Consider the following 20,792-nt stretch of genomic DNA (forward strand, 5'->3'; position numbering starts at 1 on the left):
GCTGTCTTGTGATGTCTCCTGCCATTTTTATGGTTCTGTCTTTGACAGTCTTTGCAGAGAGGGGCATATCCCTGATTTTCTGCGCAATTTCACTCGTTTTTAAAGTCCGTGAATAGATGTCCTGAAATCTTAATGAAAAATTCTTTTATATATTCACCACCTGTAAACTGCTTCCCGTGCCTGACTATTTCCTGAGCGGCAACAAAACTAGCATATGTAGTTGATTTTCCAGACTTCATTAACTTCTTGAAATGATTTTTGCTCAGATCAACCTTCCACATCAGTTCCGAAATGGCTTTTTTTCTCTCATCTCCATCCAGATATTTTTGAGCAAAGGCTGCGTTTTTATTCTGGAAATGTCCTGCGACATTTGACTTTTTGTTGTTTGCTAGTTTCTCATTGCATATTAAGCATACCGGTAAACCAGTCTCGTCAACAGTGAAAGCAAATGAATCTGCCCACGTATCATTAAATGTTCTGTTTTCTTCAGTCACTTTTCTTTTTTTAGAATTCTCCATAGTTAGCCTACCTTGGATTGAAAATTTTAAAAATCGCGCACTGGCGGCTGTCAGGCATTGGCAGCGGTGACGTATATTAATAGCGACAAAAAACACGTTTTATTTAGATTGTACAAGATCATCATAATCTTCAAATTTAGAATTACATTTCAAAAACTAACAAACTAACATAAAATACATTTTAATTAAATACTCATCATTTATTTTCCAAAGCCACAGGGAGCCGCAGCACAGAGATGAAAGAGTCGCATGTGGCTCCGGAGCCATCGGTTGCCGACCCCTGCTGTAGGGGATCACAATCCAGCTTGTTTACACTGAGCAAACACTGGAGAGCAGCAATGATGCCATGCCACACCACCTCCTGCATCACTTTTCCTGAGTGGCTGCAACACACAACAACCTACATTCCTAGGTGTTAACTTTACCAATAGCCTGGTCCAACCACATAGATGCCATTTGGCTTGTTATGAACACAAGATGTTCTGCAGATGCTGAAAATCCAGAGTAACACACATAAAATGCTGGAGAAACTCAGTAGGTCTGGCAGGATCAATGGAGAGGGATAAACTGTTGATGTTTTGAGTCAAGACCCTTCATCAGGACTCAACAATGTCCAGGGTGGATGGGATCTTTGATTATCCTGGCTGCTTTACTGACATTCTGAAGAGGAATTAAAAAGTTCACTTTTCAGGCCAAGAGCACCTCTGACTATCTCAGTAAAGCATCCAGCATAATCAACACACCATCCAATCTGTAAGACCATAAGACATAGGAGCAGAATTAGGCCATTCAGCCCATCAAGTCTGCTCCACCATTCCATCATGGCTGATCCTGAATCCCACTCAAGCCCATACATCTGTCTCCTTGTCATATCCTTTGATACCCTAACTGATTAACTTCCATCTTAAATGGACCCATGGACTTGGCTTCCACTGCAGTCTGTGGCAGAGCATTCCACTGATTCACTACTCTTGGATAAAACAAGTTCTCCTTACTTCTATTCTAATAGGTCACCTCTCAATTTTGAGGCTGTGCCCTTTAGTTCTGGATACACCCACCATAGGAAACATCCTCTCCATGTACACCTTATCTAGTCCTTTCAACATTTGGTAGGTTTCAATGAGATCCTCCCACATTCTTCTAAATTCCAGTGAGTACAGGCCCAAAGCTGCCTCATATGTTAACCCCTTCATTCCCAGAACCATCTTCGTGAACCTCCTCTAGACTGTCTCCAATGACAACATATCCTTTCTGAGATATGGGGCCCAAAGCTGTTAGCAATCCTGGGCATTCTCTCTTCTACCCTCTGCCATTAGACAGTAGGTACAACAGCCTGAAAGCATATGCCACTAGGCTTAGGGACAGCTTCTATCCCACTGTTCCTTAAATTGGACACTTGACCTCATGATCTACTTTGTTATGCTCTTGCCTATTGTTTACCTGCCCTGTAGTTGTCACACTTTACTCTGCATTGTTATTGTTCTGCTTCAATGCACTAATGATCTGATGAATACACAAGACAAGTATTTCTCTGTATGTCAGTACATGTGCCAATAAAAAACCATTCAGTTATTTTAAAAAAGCAACAACAGAAATGGTGACATTAAAACGTGCTGCCCTCACTGGTCCTGTGAACCAGTCTTACAAACTTCTTCTCCAGGATCATCCAGAAACCGGTTTTCAGCTCAGGCAGACCCCACGATGGCTCAGTGAATCAACTGCCCAGGAGTAGACTGAAGAGGATGGATCACTGATACAGACAGAGAAGCTCCTCCCCACCCCCACCGCCCCACACACACTCTGACCGGTGTCTGTAACCTCCTGTACCGTAACAACGAAAACCAATGCAAGCCCGAGGAATAACACCTCATCTTCTGCCTGGCCCTCTGGCCTCAACATTGAATCCTACAGCTTCAGCTGGTTTGACTTCTTGATCTGTATCATTCGTCCATTTGTGATATTGGCTCAGCTCGTTCTATTTCTGCCTCTCGGAGTGGAGGGTGCGCCCAGCCTGACCTGCCAGCTCTGCACATTAACAACTCCACATTCTTCTGTTTATGTTCCATAAAATCATAAGACCATAAAACATGAAGATAAAGATCAATTTTATTTGCCATATATATATATTGGAACAAACAGTGAAATGCATTGTTTGCATAAATCAGCAAGAATTGTGCTGGGCAAATGTCATCACACTTCCAGCACCAACTTAAGCCCCCAGTACACCATAGGCCTTCTTAACACCTGATCAACTTGCACTGCAACTTTGAGGGATCTATGCACCCCAAGATTCCTCCGTTCCTCCACACTGCTAGGAATTGTGCCATTAACCCTGCATTCTACCTTCAATTTCAACCTTTGAACTTGAATAAGGTTCCTGGTATTACCTGGTGTTTGTCAACACACTAGTAATCCTCCATGTTTCTGGGGCCTAGGCTATGTACAGTGAGAATCTGTCAGGGCACTGGAGTAGGGAGCCAATCACAGACCCAGTACTGTGCACACAGTGATATTAATTAAGTAACAAATCCCAAGGTGCAAACAACGTCAGCGTCAAAGTTCAGGCAGAGATCAAAACATCCAGAGAAATCCAAAAACGAGAACTGGGAAACAGGCAGAGTCAATGTTCCGACAGAATACAGATACAAATGCTGGAAAGGCTCAGGAAAATTTACTGGCACAATCTGGCAACAAATGGGTGAAAATACAGGACTGAAATACACTGAGCAATAACCAGAGAGGCAGGTGATAGGTGGAGCACAATGAGACACAGGTAATAATGAGAAACAGATGAGAGACGGAATACTCAGTAATACAGGGGCTGGGGTAGAGCAGGAGCGTGGACAGGAGCACATGGCGATACAAAACCACAGACTGACAGCTAGGAGGAAACACACAAAAAGATAGAGTTCAACTGGAGGTACTGACAGAATCACAAACTTCATCTCTGGGGAATCTTCCCAATTATTTAATTAATGGGGGCTGGCATCCCCTGCACAGAGGCACTGTTGTATTCAGTCAGATCCATCGACCAACAACAACACACACAAAATGCTGGTGGAACACAGCAGGCCAGGCAGCATCGATAGGGAGAAACACTGTCGATGTTTCGGGCCGAGACCCTTCGTCAGGACTGCTTTGGTTGAATGCCAACATCAGATCCCTGGGACAGACAATCTCTTCCAAACTCCTTCATGCAACAGGACTACAGATGGACAGACAGAAAGACTCAAAGATGTTCTTAAAGCAGCCAAGTCAAGTTGAGTTTATTGTCACATGCACAGGCACATGAAAAGCTTGCTTACTGCAGTATCATAGGCACAAACAACTCACAGAGTATACAAGGCAGTGAAAAAGAAATGGTGCAAAACAAGACACTACAGTTCAAGATTTAAGGGTGCAAATTTAGAGCGAGGTTGAGGTATGTTCAAGGGGAAACGGCTGGAGCGAGGTTGAGACTGGTCAAGATGGAGTCAGGGTATGTGAAGCAGAGGAAAGTACAGCAGAGGAACTTTGGAGCCCATCCACCTGAACCAAGAGCAAGACTGACTGATCTGGAAAAGGTCAGGTATGGACCGGAATGTGGCAGCAGGGCCCAGGTCTCAGAGCAAGGAATGATCCGAAGTTTGGACGATTTAAACGCTGGACCGAATGGATTGAAAAGGCCGGGTGTCCGGACCAGGCCGGTTCGCCCACTGCTCCATAACGTTTACCCTGTTCTTTGCTGCACTAAGGTTGAGGCTGTGGGCCTGCTCCGGCTGCCGTGGGCTTTGTGTCCATCGGCTCACTCTCATTCTGAGGGATGCTTACTGTGGCGACCCATTTCCTGGCACATCCGAACCAGCTCACAATTAGATAGCCTACGGGGGTTTGCGAGCACAGAGCTTTGGAGCCTCTGCGCCACGGGGGGCAGGTTGAGGGAGGCTTAAAAGTGAGGCTGAAGATTTCGAATAAAGTTTTTCCTTCGACTGCAGTTACTGACTCCGTGTCGTAATTTTAGCGCTGCATGTAGCACACCGCTACATTACTTACTTTTATTGTTTGCACAACTTGTTTTCTCTCTCTCTGCACATTGCTGTCATTTTAGTGAATTCTTTTGGGTTTCTTGTTTTGTGGCTGCCGGTAAGGAGACAAAACTTTGCTAATTAATGTACCTTGAACTTTGAAGTTTATTTGTCACATGTAGATCAAAGCTTACAGTGAAATGTGTCGTTTGGGTGAGTGTTGCTTACACACCCAAGAACGTGCTGAGGGCAGCCTGCAAGAGTCATCACATTGACAGAGCATGTCCACAATGCTTGACAGAGCAACACAGAACAGAACAAGCAACAAATATACTAATAGCTGAAATTAGCATAGATAGAAGGGGGAGGGGAGGGCCATAGCTCTGCTGCTGCTTGTGTATAAGGGGAAGTTGGGAGGGGGACTTTGAGGGTTCTAAAGCTTTAACAGTCACTCATTCTTTGGGGCACTCTGCTGCTTTTATATATATCTGCGAAGAACAAGAATTTGAGATTGTATATTGTAAACAGACTCTGATATTAAATGGAACTATTGACTATGGAGAGCAAATTCAGAAATCAGAGGTTCAAAGAGTCTGAGGAGTCCTTGTGTAGTATTCCCTTAAAGTTGACCTCCAGGTTGAGTTGGTGGTAAGGAAGGCAAATGCAGCCTTGTTAGAGTTCATTTCAAGAGAACCAGAATATAATGCTGAGGCTTTATAAAGCATTGGTCAGAACACACTTGGAGTATCATGAGCAGTTTTGGGCCTCCTATGGACTGTGCTTGATTTGGTATTGGGAAAAATTGGGGGGTCAGGTGTCAGATCTCTCAGTGGGAGAGCATTTTTGAGATAGTGATCATAATTCTATCTCCTTTACAATAGCATTGGCGAGAGATAGGAACAGACAAGTTAGAAAAGTGTTTAATTGGAGTAAGGCCAATTATGAGGCTATCAGGTAGGAAATTGGAAGCTTAAATTGGAAAAAGATGTTCTCAGGGAAAAGTATGGAAGAAGTGTGGAAAATGTTCAGGGGATATTTGTGTGGGGTTCTGCATAGGTACATTTCAATGAGACAGGGAAGTTATGGTAGGGTACAGGAACCGTGGTGTAAAAAGGCTGTAATAAATCTAGTCAAGAAGAAAAGCTTACAAAAGGTTCAGAGAGCTAGGTAATGTTAGAGATCTAGAATATTATATGGCTAACAGGAAAGAGCTTAAGAAGGAAATTAGGAGAACCAGAAGGGGCCATGAGAAGGCCTTGGCGGGGAGGATTAAGGAAAACCCCAAGGCATTGTACAAGTATGTGAAGAGCAAGAGAATAAGATGTGAAAAAATAGCACCTATCAAGTGTGACAGTAGGAAAGTGTGTATGGAACCAGAGGAAATAGTAGAGGTACTTAATGAATACTTTACTTCACTATTCACTGTGGAAAAGGATCTTGGTGATTGTAATGATGACTTGCAGCAGACTGAAAAGCTTGAGCATGTCGATATTAAGAAAGAGGATGTGCTGGAGCTTTTGGAAAGCAACAAGTTAGATAAGTCGCTGGGATCGAATGATATGTACCCCAGGCTACTGTGTGAGGTGAGGGAGGAGATTGCTGAGCCTCTGGCGATGATCTTTGAATCATCAATGGGGACGGGAGAGGTTCCGGAGGATTGGAGGGTTGCGGATGTTGTTCCTTTATTCAAGAAAGGGAGTAAAGATAGACCAGTGAGTCTTACTTCAGTGGTTGGTAAGTTGATGGAGAAGATCCTGAGAAGCAGGATTTATGAACATTTGGAGAGGCATAATATGATTAGGAATACTCAGCATGGCTTTGTCAAAGGCCTTATGAGCCTGATTGAACTTTTTGAGGATGTGACTAAATACATTGATGAAGGAAGAGCAGTAGATGTAGTGTATATGGATTTCAGCAAGGCATTTCATAAGGTACCCCATACAAAGCTTATTGAGAAAGTAAGGAGGCATGGGATCCAAGGGGAAATTGCTTTGTGGATCCAGAACTGGTTTGCCCACAGAAGGCAAAGAGTGGTTGTAGACGAGTCATATTCTGCATGGAGGTCGGTGACCAGTGATGTGCCTCAGGGATCTGTTCTGGGACCCTTACTCTTCGTGATTTTTATAAATGACCTGGATGAGGAAGTGGAAGGATGGGTTAGCAAGTTTGCTGATGACACAGCAAAGTTGGAGGTGTTGGAGTGTTGGAGGTGTTGTGGATAGTGCAGAGGGCTGTCAGAGGGACATTGATAGGATGGAAAACTGGGCTGAGAAGTGGCAGATGGAGTTTAACCCAGATAAGTGTGAGGTGGTTCATTTTGGTAGGTCAAATATGATGGCAGAATGTAGTATTAATGGTAAGACTCTTGGCAACGTGGAGGATCAGAGGGATCTTGGGGTCTGAGTCCATAGGACGCTCAAAGCAGCTGTGCAGGTTGACTGTATGTTTAAAAGAAGGCATATGGTGTATTGGCCTTCATCAATTTGGAATTGAATTTAGGAGCTGAGAGGTAATGTTGCAGCCATATAGGACCCTGGTCAGACCCCACTTGAAGTACTGTGCTCAGTTCTGGTTGCCTCACTACAGGAAGGATGTGGAAGCCATAGAAAGGGTGCAGAGGATGTTGCCTGGATTGGGGAGCATGCCTTATGAGAATAGGTTGAGTGAACTCGGCCTTTTCTCCTTAGAGCAATGGAGGATGAGGGTGACTTGATAGAGGTATATAAGATGATGAGAGGCATTGATCGTGTGGATAGTCAGAGGCTTTTTCCCAGGGCTGAAATGGTTGCCACAGGTTTAAGGTGCTGGGGAGTAGGTACAGAGGAGATGTCAGGGCTAAGTTTTTACTCAGAGAGTGGTGAGTGCATGGAATGGAACGGTGGTGGAGGCAGATACAATAGGGTCTTTTAAGAGACTTTTGGAAAGGTACATGGAGTTTAGAAAAATAGAGGTCTATGGGTAAGCCTAGTAATTTATAAAGTTGGGACATGTTCAGCACAACTTTGTGGGCCGAAGGGCCTGTATTGTGCTGTAGGTTTTCTATGTTTCTATATTTATCTAAGAACTGATGTGCTGGCATTGGAGAGGGTCCAGAAGAGTTTCACAAGAATGAACCCAGGAATGAAAGGGTTAACATTGGAGAAGCATTTGATAGCTCTGGGCCTGTACTCACTGGAATTTAGAAGAATGAGAGGGAATTTCATTGAAATCTATCAAATATTGAAAGGCTGAGATAGAGTGAATGTGGGGAGGATGTTTCTGGTAGTCAAGGACCAGAGGGCACAATCTCAGAATAGAAACATAGAAAACCTACAGCACCATACAGGCCCTTCGGCCCACATAGCTGTGCCAAACATGTCCTTACTTTAGAAATTACCTAGGATTACCAATAGCCCTCTATTTTTCTAAGCTCCATATATCTATCCAGGAGTTCCTTAAACAACCCTATCCATCACCGTCGCTGGCAGCCCATTCCACGCACTCACCACACTCTGCATAAAAAAACTTACCCCTGACATCCCCTCTGTACCTACTTCCAAGCACCTTAAAACTGATGACATGACTCAGTGTTGTATCTAAAGTCTGAGGTACACAGGGTAAAAGGAAGTGTGCCCCAATGCAGTTTATAGCCATGTCTGACAACTCTGAAACCACACAAACTGGGGTCTGCCAGTTAGATAGTTTATTATCCAGGATACAATGGAAGTGCCAACCTGCACTGAACATAGCTTTTCCCCCAGCAATGAGGGCTGTCTAGTATTGAAGGCACTTGAGAAATCAAAAATCATGATCCTCACAGTGCTGACCAAATGGGAGTAGTCTCTGTTCAGCATCGTCTACTCCAATGTGCTCCTGGTCAGCAAATTGCAGGGATCGAGGGGTGATCTGACCAGGGGTCAGAGATAAGCCAGGACCAGCCTCTCTAGGGTATTCACAATGTGAGGAATGTGTGAAGTGATTCACTTTGAAAGTCAAATTTGAAGGCAGAATACAGATTAATAACAGGATTCTTAACAGTGAGGGGGAGCAGAGAGATCTTCTGGCCCACATCCATAGATTCCTCAAAGTTGCTGTATAAGATGGAATACGTACACATCGCTGGAAGAACTCAGCAGGTCAGGCAGCATTCATGAGAAAAGAGTAGCCAACACCCTTCATCAGGAATGGTCCGAGAAGTCCGAGAAGAACTCATTAATTTTAAGTTGTTGGGAGGAAAGTACAGGGTGGCTGTCAAAGGCCAGTCTCCCAGCACAGAGAGTGATGAGTGCCCATGGTGGTGGCATAGCTACACACACCAGGAACACCTAAGAAGCTCCTGCATAGGCACATCCATTTAGAAACAAGATGAGGAGGAATTTCTTTAACCAGAGGATAGTGAATCTGTGGAATTCATTGCTACAGACAGCTGTGCAGGCCAAGTCATTGGGTATATTTAAAACAGAAGTTGATAGGTTCTTGATTAGTCAGGTCATCAAAGGTTATGGAGGTAACAGCAGGAGAATGGGAAAATCCTCTTTGTAATGCAAAAACAGGTCTTTTGTAAAAGCAAAGTGGCGTAAAGTGAACATTCATAAAATGGAGGACACCTGTATATCTGAGAGGGTTAATAAAGTAGCCATGATGGAATGGTGAATCAGCCTCGATGGGCTGAATTGCCTAATTCTGCTCCTATGTCTTATCGGGAAATTGGACAACTGGTGCCATCTACTGAGCTTACAGGGGATTACAGAGCAGTTACTCGGGAAATGTCTGATCCCAGTGGTTCACGCAGGCTCCAAAACAGCCATTATGTCTCTCTCAATCCCTCCGTCACTCTCCTTTCCACTCCCTCGGTTCTCACCACCTCTCACTCCCCAGTGACATCTTCTCTCTGAAGTAATGCTTGCTGTTTACTTGGGGAGAGGTTCACTCTCGGCTGGGTAGAGCGCTGAGGGGGGGGTTCAAGCCCCCTGTGATTGGTGTTTACTCCCATTCTGACTGGGGTTCACTCTCACATTGGTAGAAATTCTGCTCATTCGGGACGTGGGTTACTCTTCCTGGCTCAGTTTCTCTCTGGGGAAGACAGACCACACTTACTGGCACGGAGGGTCCTACCAAGTCTGACACTCAGTGGGAACACAGGAAGGGAGAGAGGGATGTGCTCACCTTGAGTGAGCTAAGGATGTAATTCTCATCAGGGTATGCACAGCATCACCAACACACAACATCTACAGGAAAAAGCATATATTATACAAGAAAGAATATAATTAGAACAAAAAAGTTCTTTACAGTACAAAGAGGTTATAGAGTTGCTCTCCCAAAATAGTGATTAGGCTTGTGCACTTTAGTTTGAGATTCCACTGGTTGAAGGGAAGTAGCTGTTCTTGAACCTGGTGGTGCAGGATTTCAAGTTTCTCCCTATAGATGCTGCCTGGCCTGCTGTGTTCCACCAGCATTTTGAGTGTGTCTCTGTACCTACTGCCTGATAGGAGCCATGAAAGGATGACATGGCTCAGATGCGGGGATCTTTGATGATAGCTGTTGCCTTCTTGAGGCAGTGCCTACTGATGGTGGGGAGGGATGAGCCCTTGATATACAGGTGTCCCCCATTTTATGAATGTTCGCTTTACGCCACTTTGCTTTTACAAAAGACCTACATTAGTAACCTGTTTTCGCATTACAAAGAGGATTTTCGCTTTTACGAAAATTTTTCCCATATAAATTAATGGTTCTTCGCTTTACACCACTTTGGCTTAAGAAAGGTTTCATAGGAACGCTCAACCTTTGTAAAGGAGGGGAGACTTATACTGGGCAGAGGCATTTGTGAGTCTGTTGGGGTTATCTATCTCCCGGCGAGACCCGACGCAGATTGGGGGACCATTTCATCAAGCACCTCTGCACCGTCCGCCACAACAGACAGGATCTCCCAGTTGCCACCCACTTCAACTCTGCTTCACATTCCCATTGTGATATGTCCATACATGGCCTCCTCTACTGTCATGATGAGGCCAAACTCAGGTCGGAGGAGCAACATCTTTGGGTAGTCTCATATACTTTGGGTAGTCTCCAGCCCATTGGCATGAACACTGAATTCTCCAGCTTCCGGTAATTCCCTCCCCCTCCTTTCTCCCATCCCAGTTTCACCCTGCCTCCTCCTCCAGCTGCCTATCACCTCCCTCATGGTTCCGCCTCCTACTACCCATAGAGTTTTCCACTTACATTCCTTCTTCACCTTTCCTGCCTATCCCCTTCCTGCTTACCCTCCTCCACCCCTTGATCTTTCCCCTTACTGGTTTTTCACCTGGCACCTACCAGCCTTCTCCTTCCCACTCTCCCCCCACCTTCTTTATAGGGCCTCTTTAGTCCTGACAAAGGGTCTCAGCCCGAAACGTTGACTGTTCATTTCCATGGATGCTGACCGACCTGCTGAGTTCCTCCAGCATGTTGTGCGTGTTGCTTTGACCCCAGTATCTGCAGAGTATTTTGTGTTTACGGTCCACTATCCTCTGCAGCTTCTTACATCCACTCCCAAGTTCTGCTTCGTCATTCAATGAGATTACAGGAGCCCTGATTGTAAATTCCACTCCACATCTGTTGAGAATAATAATATGGATCAATATCAATATCAAGATCAATATGGATTAGCATAATTGATGATTGGGGGTCAGTATGGACTCAGTGGGCTGAAGGGCTGGATCTTTTTATGACTACTTCCATCTGTCCCCAGAGCCCTTTCACCCATTTTCTTATCAGGAACTTATCACCTCTGCCTTTACAACATTCAGAGATGGTACTTCTGCCCATTGAGGAATTGACCAGTGCGAAACAAATACTTGATATTTATACTAAATAAGTGATCCCATATTTTTAAGCAGTGACCCTTCCCCCCCACAAAAGAGGAAACGTTCTCTCTACATCCACTCTTTCAGAGACCCTCCAGGTTCTTCTACATTTCAAAGGAAGTAAATTAGCTCTTAATGGGGTTGGGTTCACCTATTGAGACAGAAGTTCACTCACTGGGGAAGGAATTTATACTGGCTTCACTCAGACTGGGGAAGGGAATTCTCCTCCACTACAATTGGGGTTCACCAGGTTTAACTGCACTTATTCTGACTGGAACCCCATGTTGATTAGGGTGGATGCTCTCTGTTCTTTGGAATAAGGTGTTAACCATCTAAGTTCAAAGTAAATTTATTAACAAAGTACATACATCTCACCATATATTCATTTTCTTGCGGGCATTCACAGTAGAACAAAGAAGTACAATTGAATCAATAAAAAACTACACACAAAGACTGATAAATAAGCAATGTACAAATGTAGACAAAAAACTAATAATAAATAGAGAGATCAATCGATAAATCAATCAATCGATCTGAGAATGTGAGTTGTAGAGTCCTTGAAAGGGTTCCATAGGTTGTGGAATCAGTCAGTATTAAGGCAAGTGAAGTTTTCTCTAACAAAAGAAAATCTGTAGATGCTGGAAATCCAAGAAACTCACACAAAATGCTGGAGAAACTCAGCAAGCCAGGCAGCATCATCGAGTAAACAGCTGACGTTTTGGGCCAAGGCCCTTCAGCAGGACTCAAGGGTCCTTTTGAAGGGTCTCAGCCTGAATCGTCAATTGTACTTTTTTCTATAAATGCTGCCTGACCTACTGAGTTCTTCAGTATGTGTTGTGAAGTTTTTTTTGCTGGTTTAGAGCCCGATGATTGAAAGATAATAACTGTTTCTGAACCTGGTGGCATGGATCCTGAGGTTCCTGTATCTTTCGAACGTCGTTTGCAGTCCATCTCGAACAGATGGGTCTCCCACTGGATCGTATGCTACGAACGGTACTCCCCAGCGTCTTCTCTTTCTTCATCTCCCCCCAAACAAAAGTCCCAAGCCCAACATTAGTGTCCCTCACCAGAGAAACCTCCCCTTAATTCGACCATCCTAATTGGATGGCAGACATTTCTCCTCATCTCTTATCTTCAACAATAACCCAAACAAGCTGAGAACAAGCAGCTCTCACAGAACAGCACAAAATGAAATACATACAGCATAACAGAAAAACATGAACAAGGGCACTACACTCTGCTCCACCAAAACAGTCCCACCTCATCTTAATACAGCCACTTTCAAAGGAATGTCAGGATCAGCACCTCCAATCCATTTGTCAATGGTAGTGACATTATCTCACTAGGGGGATGGCCGTAGCACTCTGTTCCCCCGGTGCTACACAGACCAGCCTGTCTGGGGGTCTCCTGATTCTATAAGACCTCCTTATCCCATCATTTACTTCTTCATTTTCAGACACTGCTTGGGGTACTCCAGGTCTACATGGTGAGGCCTCCCCGGTTGATCAATTGTGCTTTCCGGCAGGTAAGGTCCCTCTGCCACTTGGCTGAGCTCAGCTTCATTCCCAGTTCCTTTAGAGCCCAGACCCACCTTCGTGGTCCAGCTGCAAACCTGCCTGTCCACAGATAGTACCCCTGATTTCACCTGCCGGAGAGTGAGAAGAGTTGGGAATCTCTTCCTCAAGCAGTGGGGAGATAGCAAAAGGCAGCATATAACACACCCCCATTTCCACATCCTCCATCCCATTCAGAGGCGGGAGCTGGTCTAATCTTTCCTGGTCCTTCAGTCGCCCCAAGTCTCCACAGAGCCCTTTTACTAGGTGTAGGGTCCAGGTTGAGCTCTGGGTCAACACACACCTCTTGTCCCAGAGATAGAAGGTAGTTCCAATGGATAATCTTGACAGGCCCATTTCCATCCTCTGGTTTCACCCAGAAAACTGATATGTTTGGCATCTGACTCTCCACCACATAGGGCATAGCTGCCCAGTGGTCAGCCAGCTTATGCCTCCCAGGTAGCCCCAGATTCTTTGAGAGGACTCAGTCTCCCAGCATGAGTTGGGAAAAATCTAAACTTTTGATCATACCTCCTCTTGTTTCCTTGATTCTGCTTGGCAGCCGCGGCCTCAGCTAATTCATAAGCCTTTTTCAGCTCCCTTCTCAAATCAGACACATACTTCAGATAAGTCTTCTGCAGTAGATCTTCCTCGTCAGTCTCAAAACAAAGGTCGATGGGCATTCTCACCTCGCACCCAAACTTCAGATAATATGGTGAGTACCCAGTAGCTTCATTTCAGGTACAGTTGTAGCAGAGGACCAGATGCCCAATATGTTGATTCCACTTGCTCCTTTTGCTGATCTCCAGGGTTCCGAGCACATCTAGCAAGGTCCAATTAAACCTTTCGGGCTGGGGATCACCCTGTGGGTGATAGAGTGTGACCCTCGACTTCTCGGCTTTGAGCATGCCCAGTAACTCATGTATGAGCCTACTCTCAAAATCCCATCCCTGATCCATCCGCCTGGGGAGGCCATAATAAATGAAATACTTCTCCCATCACACTTTGGCCACTGTGGACGCCCTCTGACCCTTGGTAGGGAAAGCTTGCACATATCTGGTGTAGTGATCTGTGATGACTAAGACATTCACCATGTGGCAGACATCTGGCTCTATTGACAGGAAATCCATACACACCAGGTCCGGGAGCCCCGCACTCTGCAAGTAGGACAACGGAGCAGCCCTCATCTTCCTCCGTATGCATTGAATGTCTGACCTGCAGTATTCTTCAACCTCTGGCTTCATTTGGGGCCAATAGATCCGATCTCTGAGCAATCCATAGGTCTTTTCAACCATAGATGTCCAGAATCATCATGAAGTAAATTCAGCACAATCCTCTGATACTTCTCAGGCAGAACCAGTTGAGAATGCTGAGGCCAGTGTGGAGGTGACTTGACCATACGATCTGGTTCCTCAACTCCAATCTGGGCCATTCTCTCAGTAATGGAGGCACCGCATCTTCTCCGCTTGGGCCCTGTCTCTTTTCTCGACCACTGACCAAATGGAACCGATGCTCAGGTCATCTCGCTGAGCAGCTGCCACTTCCCCAGGACTCAATTCCAGCAACTGGTTTGTCTTCAGAGTAGTCAGGTTACAGTAAACTTGTGGAATGGTGTCATCAGAAGCTCCCAGTTGATGTACTGCTCAGTCCTACCCTTGTCTTCCCTCTGCCTTCACCAAACTGGCACATGGGGCGGGAACGCTCTCCCACTCTCCATCCCTGTCCAGCCCTTCATGCGCACTTAACTGATTCACCTCATCTCTACACCACAAGCAATTTAGCTGCCTCTCCAGCTGAAAAATGTCGGCAGAAAAGTTCTTCCCCTTCTCCTGAAACATGTTCTGAAATCCTGCCATAAGCTCCACTGGGCTTCCATCGCATCAAACACCTTTTCTAGCGCTTGCATGTAGCCCACCTAAGTAGCAAAGGGCAAAGGGGTTCTGTGTCTTCACATGTCAGGAGCCGACTGCTTCAAACCTTCAACCATCGTTACCTTTTTATGTAATCAGAGCACTGCCACTTATCCAGCGACTGAGAGATGTGCCCCGCCCAGGTCTCATTCTCCTCTTCCCCCTCGGCAGGGTGGGGGGGCTGGGTTTCACCCCAGAGAACGTTCTCAGCTTTCGATAGCTGGGACCCTCTGCCTGGGCACTGGGCCATTTATTCAGCTGATACCAACCCAGAAGTCTCACTCCACACTGGGACACTCATTAGACATTTCAAATCAGACCACTTCTTCCCTATGCTCTGCAGAAACAAGAGCACCCTGGCTTTGAAGTCTCCGCCCCCAGCTACGGGAGACTCAACTTGAGATATAGCCCACTCCGCTACACTCTCCTCTCCCACGGCCCCCCAATAGTACCAGGCAGTTCCACTTCTGCTACGTCATTGCTAGACTGAACTAAAACAAAGTCTGTGCCCACCATTTTATCAAACCTCCACCCCACAATCGTAACTGCTCCTACGGGTTTAAGTGTACTTAAAGTTCAAAATAGCAAGTTGTCAGCAATATGAATATCTACCCCACTTGATACACATGCTTTTGTTACCAGTAACCCTGTGGATTCATCTCTGGCAACATCCATAACCACGTATCATAATCACTTTACCAAATAATAGTTAACAAAGACTTAAATACACAACCCACTGGATCAATGCTTAGGGCAATCACACAGCATCCAACAAAATCGATCCCAGACGAGCCCCCACAATGAAACCCCCAGGTTTCCTTGGCTGTGTAAGTCTAGGGAAGACACCCTCTGGCCCTGCCAAGCTCATGTGACTGAGACGCTGTCCCACCCCAAACCCCGGTTTGTGTGGATGCTGTGTAATTTCCTACCCTGTTACAAGCTAGTGTCACGAATATGATTAAAGGAATTATATTTATGAATTTTAACTAAAGGGTTAGAAAAGAATAACAAAAAGAAAAGGATCCACTCTAATTAAACAGTCAGATGTGCACAAGTTGGAGCTCATCTTGAACTTCTCTATCACTCATGCACTGGGCCTTTGGTCAAAGCGAAAGCACGCACCACCTTCTGAATGACGCTCGCAATCTGTCTCGAACAAACGGGTCTACCACCGGGTTGTATCCTACGAACGGTACTCCCCCTTCTCTCTTCATCTTCATCTCCCCCGAACAAAAGCCCCAAGCCCAACATTAGTGTCCCTCACCAGAGAAACCTCCCCTTAATTCGACCATCCTAATTGGATGGCAGACATTTCTCCTCATCTCTTATCTTCAACAATAACCCAAACAAGCTGAGAACAAGCAGCTCTCACAGAACAGCACAAAATGAAATACATACAGCATAACAGAAAAACATGAACCAGGATATTACATTAATGTCAGGGTCCCTGGAGAGAACCCTGAAGGACAGGATTAATCTATACTTGGCTAGACAGGGACTAATCAGTGATAGTCAGTATTGCTTCATGGGTGGAGAGCCTCTTTTGGCCAACTGAATCATTCCAGGCAGTAATATACTGTAATACATTGATGATGTCAATACGACTGATGGAGTTGATGTGGACTTCAGTAAGGTCAATAGCAGGGTCCCAAGTGGAAAACTGTTGGTGTTTCCCTTGTACCATTCCAAGCATTGATCTGTCTGGATGGCATCCCAAATCAGGTCTTCTGTTGTCTCTGACTCTGAATGGAATGGTAATGTAGCACCATAATGCTTTACAATGACAACTAGGGGTTCAATTCCCACTGATGTCTTTAAGGAATTCTTATTGTTACCACATGGGTTCTCCCTGCATGCTCCAGTTCCCTCCCACATTCCCAAGACATCATTAGGGTCAGTGTCTTATGGACATTCTATGTTGGTGCCAGAAGCACGGTGACACTTGTGGGCTGCCCCCAGCACAATCGTTAGACTGTGTCTTTGGGATGTGGGAGAAAACCAGAGCACCCAGAGGAAACTCAAGTGATTGTGATGGAGCTGAACACTGGTTGCAGGTGCTGTAACAGCATTATGTTAACAGCCACGTTACTTTATTGAACCTGTTACAATCAAAACAAAATGTCACATACAGTGAAAAACTTGTCTTCCATGTCAACACGAGAGATTCTGCAGATGCTGGAAATTTTGAGCAACACATACTAACATCCACTGTCCCCTCCTATTAGATTCCTTCTTAAGCCCTTTAGCTTCTCCTCTATCCTCTCTCAGCTTCTTACTTCATCCTGTTTCCCCATCTACCAGACTTCACCTATCACCTTCTAGATTGTCCTCCTTCCCCTCCCCCACCTTTTTATTCTGGCCTCTTCCCCCTTCTTTTCCAGTCCTAAAGAAGGGTCTTGGCCCGAAATGTTGACTGTTTATTCATTTCCATAGATGCTGCCTGACCTGCTGAGTTCCACCAGCATTTTGTGTGAGTTGCCGACCAGTGCAGGGATGGTAGGGACGCAGCTGGCTGAAAATCTGGTGATTTACTGGACAGAAGACAGTGATATAGATTGGCAGACTGGTCTTATATGTAGTGTGACAGAAACCCAAGAATCTGAGGACTTGAGTTCAAATCTCACCATGGCAACGAGCAAACTCTAATTTCACTAATTAAATTAATTAAACAATACATCAGTCATGGTGACAGATTCTGTTAAAGAATCTCAATTAATTCACTAATATCCTTCAGGAAACTATCCCTACTCTCCTTTGGTGTATATGTGACTCCAGCCCCAGTAATTGGTCGACCCCTGAGTGCACAATGTGGGGTCAGAGCATTGGTGAATGGGCTTTTTGTTTAATTATTTACTTAGTGAACACTGGAGTTCAGAGTGGGTCCTTCTGGTCCTCAAGCCTGGCTGTCCCAATAACCCCTGACAAACCCAATTAACCCTAACCTAACCACAGGACAAATTACAATGGTGGAGAACTGGAGGACTCAGAGAAAACCCACACAGACCCCTTACAGAATGGCACCAGAATTGAACTGGAAATTCCAGAGCACCCGAGCTATAACAGACTCAGCCCTTTTACTGTTCATCTTGCTGGTCCTATTGAAAGAGTAAACATCAAAAAAAAATTATATAAACAAATCAGGCCAGTCAATACACCCAGCAGAACCAGGAAAAAGTAGTTAATTGGTTTATTATAGGAAGCATGTGGAAGAGGATGCAGAGGAGATTTAGCAGGATGTTGCCTAGATTAGAGAGAACGTCTTATGAAGCTCCTTCCCTTCCTCCCATGGCCCAATCACCTCTCCTGTCATAATCTTTCTTCTTCAGCCCTTTACCCTTTCCACCTATCACTTCCAATTCCCACCCCCCACATTCCTATTCTGGCCTCTTCCTCCTTCCTTTCCAGTCCTGGTGATGGTCTCGGCCCAAAATGTTAATTCCTCTCCATAGATGCTGCCTGACCTGCTGAGTTCCTCCAGCAGATTAGAAACTACTGAAGGGTGAGCAGCAGCTTTACTGGAAGTCCGAAAGGCCAGAAACTCAACTAGAAATTATTAACGCAAACACGAGGAAATCTGCAGACGCTGGAAATTCAAGCAACACACACAGACACAGCAGGCCAGGCAGCATCAACAGGAAGAAGCACAGTCGACGTTTTGGGCCGAGACCCTTCGTCAGGACTAACTGAAAGAAAATATAGTAAGAGATTTGAAAGTAGGAGGGGAGGGGGAGATCTGAAATGATAGGAGAAGACAGGAGGGGGAGGGATGAAGCTAAGAGCTGGGAAGTTGATTGGCAAAAGGGGTACAAGGCTAGAGAAGGGGAAGTATCATAGGATGGAAGGCCTAGGGAGAATGAAAGGGGGAGGGGAGCACCAGAGGAAGATGGAGAACAGGCAAGGAGTTATTGTGAGAGGGAAAGAGAGAGAAAATAAAAGGAAGAAGAAAATATAAAATAAAAAAAATTAAATAGGCAGACAGATAAATAAATAAGGATAGGGTAAGAAGGGGAGGGGGCATTAACGGAAGTTAGAAAAATCAACGCTCATGCCATCAGGTTAGAGACTACCTAAACGGAATATAAGGTGCTGTTCCTCCAACCTGAGTGTGGTTTCATCTCAACAGTAAAGGAGGCCATGGATTGACATATTGGAATGGGAATGGGACATGGAATTAAAATGTCATATCAGAATGGGAATTCCTCCCCCCCATTTTCTGCTTTCCTATGTGAATCCCTTGTCCATTTGTCTCCCCATCCCTTCCTAGCAGTCTCCCCCCTGGCACTTACTCTTGGAAGTGGAACGAGTGGAACCTGCCCTTACACTTCCTCCCTCACCACCATTCAGGGCCCCAGACAGTCCTTCCAGGTGAGGCGACACTTCACATGTGAGTCAGCTGGTGTGGTATACTGTGTACGGTGCTCCCGACGTGGCCTTTTATATATTGGTGAGACCCGACGCAGACTGGGAGACCGTTTCGCTGAACACCTACGCTCGGTCCACCAGAGAAAGCAGGATCGCCCAGTGGCCACACATTTTAATTCCACATCCCATTCCCATTCTGTTATGTCTATCCATGGCCTCCTCTACTGTCAAGATGAAGCCACACTCAGGTTGAAGGAACAACACCTTATATACCGGCTGGGTAGCCTCCAACCTGATGGCATGAACATTGACTTCTCTAACTTCCATTCATGTCCCCTTCGTACTCCATCCCTATTTATTTATATATTTTTTCTTCTTCCTTTTTTTTCTCTCTTTTTCCCTCTCACAATCACTCTCTGCCTGTTCTCCATCTCCCTCTGGTGCTCCCCTCCCCCTTTCTTTCTCCCTAGACCTCCAGTCCCATGATCCTTTCCCTTCTCCAGCTGGGTACCCCTTTTGCCAATCACCTCTCCAGCTCTTAACTTCACCCCACCCCCTCCTGTCTTCTCCTATCATTTCAGATTTCCCCATCCCCTTCCCACTTACAAATGTTTTACTATCTCTTTTTTCCATTAGCCCTGACGAAGGGTCTCGGTCCGAAACGTCAACCGTACTTCTTCCTAAAGATGCTGTCTGGCCTGCTGCATTCCACCAGCATTTTGTGCGTGTTGCTTAAAAATTATTAATGTAGCTTTTCTGAACTAAATTGTGGTAAATTTTTACCGGAAACAATGAGGTTGAGTGAGTGATTCAGAGAACAAGAGTCAAGATCAAGTCCAGGAGGAGTTTCCAGCTAACCCGAGTGTGAGATTGGATTGCTCTAAGTGCCACGCCAACCTTAGGAGGTTGAGAGGCTTCAAACTGGGCGGCATGGTCTAATCCGTTATGCCTGCCAAAGTGTTTTGCTATGGTGGGCCACAGATCCTAATGCAAGGTGTGATCCACTGTTGGACAATTTAAACGCAGGCCCAGAGAGACTGGAAAGGCAGGGTGTCGGAATCGTAGGTGCGAGTTGTGCCAGTTTTGATCACTCTCCCGCGATATTCGCTCCTCTCTCCGTGATGCCTGCTCTGGCTGCTGTGCTTCTCAGCTATTTGCCCCGTTAATCTGAGGTGTACAACCTCGAGATTTGGGCTGCCCCAGAGTTTGGAATGCTGTTGCTCACTCCTATTGATTACAAGATTTGTGTCTTTTTATCTTTCTCTGTGCATCAGGTATTGGACTTTAGTTTTTTTTAATTGGGCTCTTTCTAGTTTCTTGCTTTGTGGCTGTGTGTAAACAGACAAATCTCAAGATTGTACATAGTCTTTGAACTTTCAGTGTGTTACTCTAGATTTCCAGCTTCTGCAGAAACTGTACTGTTTTTGAATTTCTGTAGTGCCTTTCAGCATTGTTGCTGTGTAATGTTGGAAACACAAGTGCAAAGCCAGACCCCACACACAACAATGTGACCATGACAATTCTACTATTTTTTGTGCTATGCTTAACGGCTAAATAATGACCCTGACATAAGGGAGAGCTCCTTGCCCCTCCACAGTTATTTTACACCTACTAAACAGAGCTG

At 45.3% G+C, this 20,792-nt stretch overlaps 1 protein-coding gene and 1 long non-coding RNA gene across 2 annotated transcripts in view; one reads left to right on the top strand and one right to left on the bottom strand.

The window, feature by feature from the left end:
• The window catches only part of fosb (FBJ murine osteosarcoma viral oncogene homolog B), a 35,388-nt gene that overhangs the window by 14,379 nt on the left and 217 nt on the right, over window positions 1–20,792 (top strand). The window lies entirely within an intron of this gene.
• The window catches only part of LOC132381793 (uncharacterized), a 135,281-nt gene that overhangs the window by 1,630 nt on the left and 112,859 nt on the right, over window positions 1–20,792 (bottom strand). The window lies entirely within an intron of this gene.

This window comes from Hypanus sabinus, chromosome 26 (genome assembly GCF_030144855.1).
Source record: "Hypanus sabinus isolate sHypSab1 chromosome 26, sHypSab1.hap1, whole genome shotgun sequence".
Classification (NCBI taxonomy): Eukaryota; Metazoa; Chordata; class Chondrichthyes; order Myliobatiformes; family Dasyatidae; genus Hypanus; species Hypanus sabinus.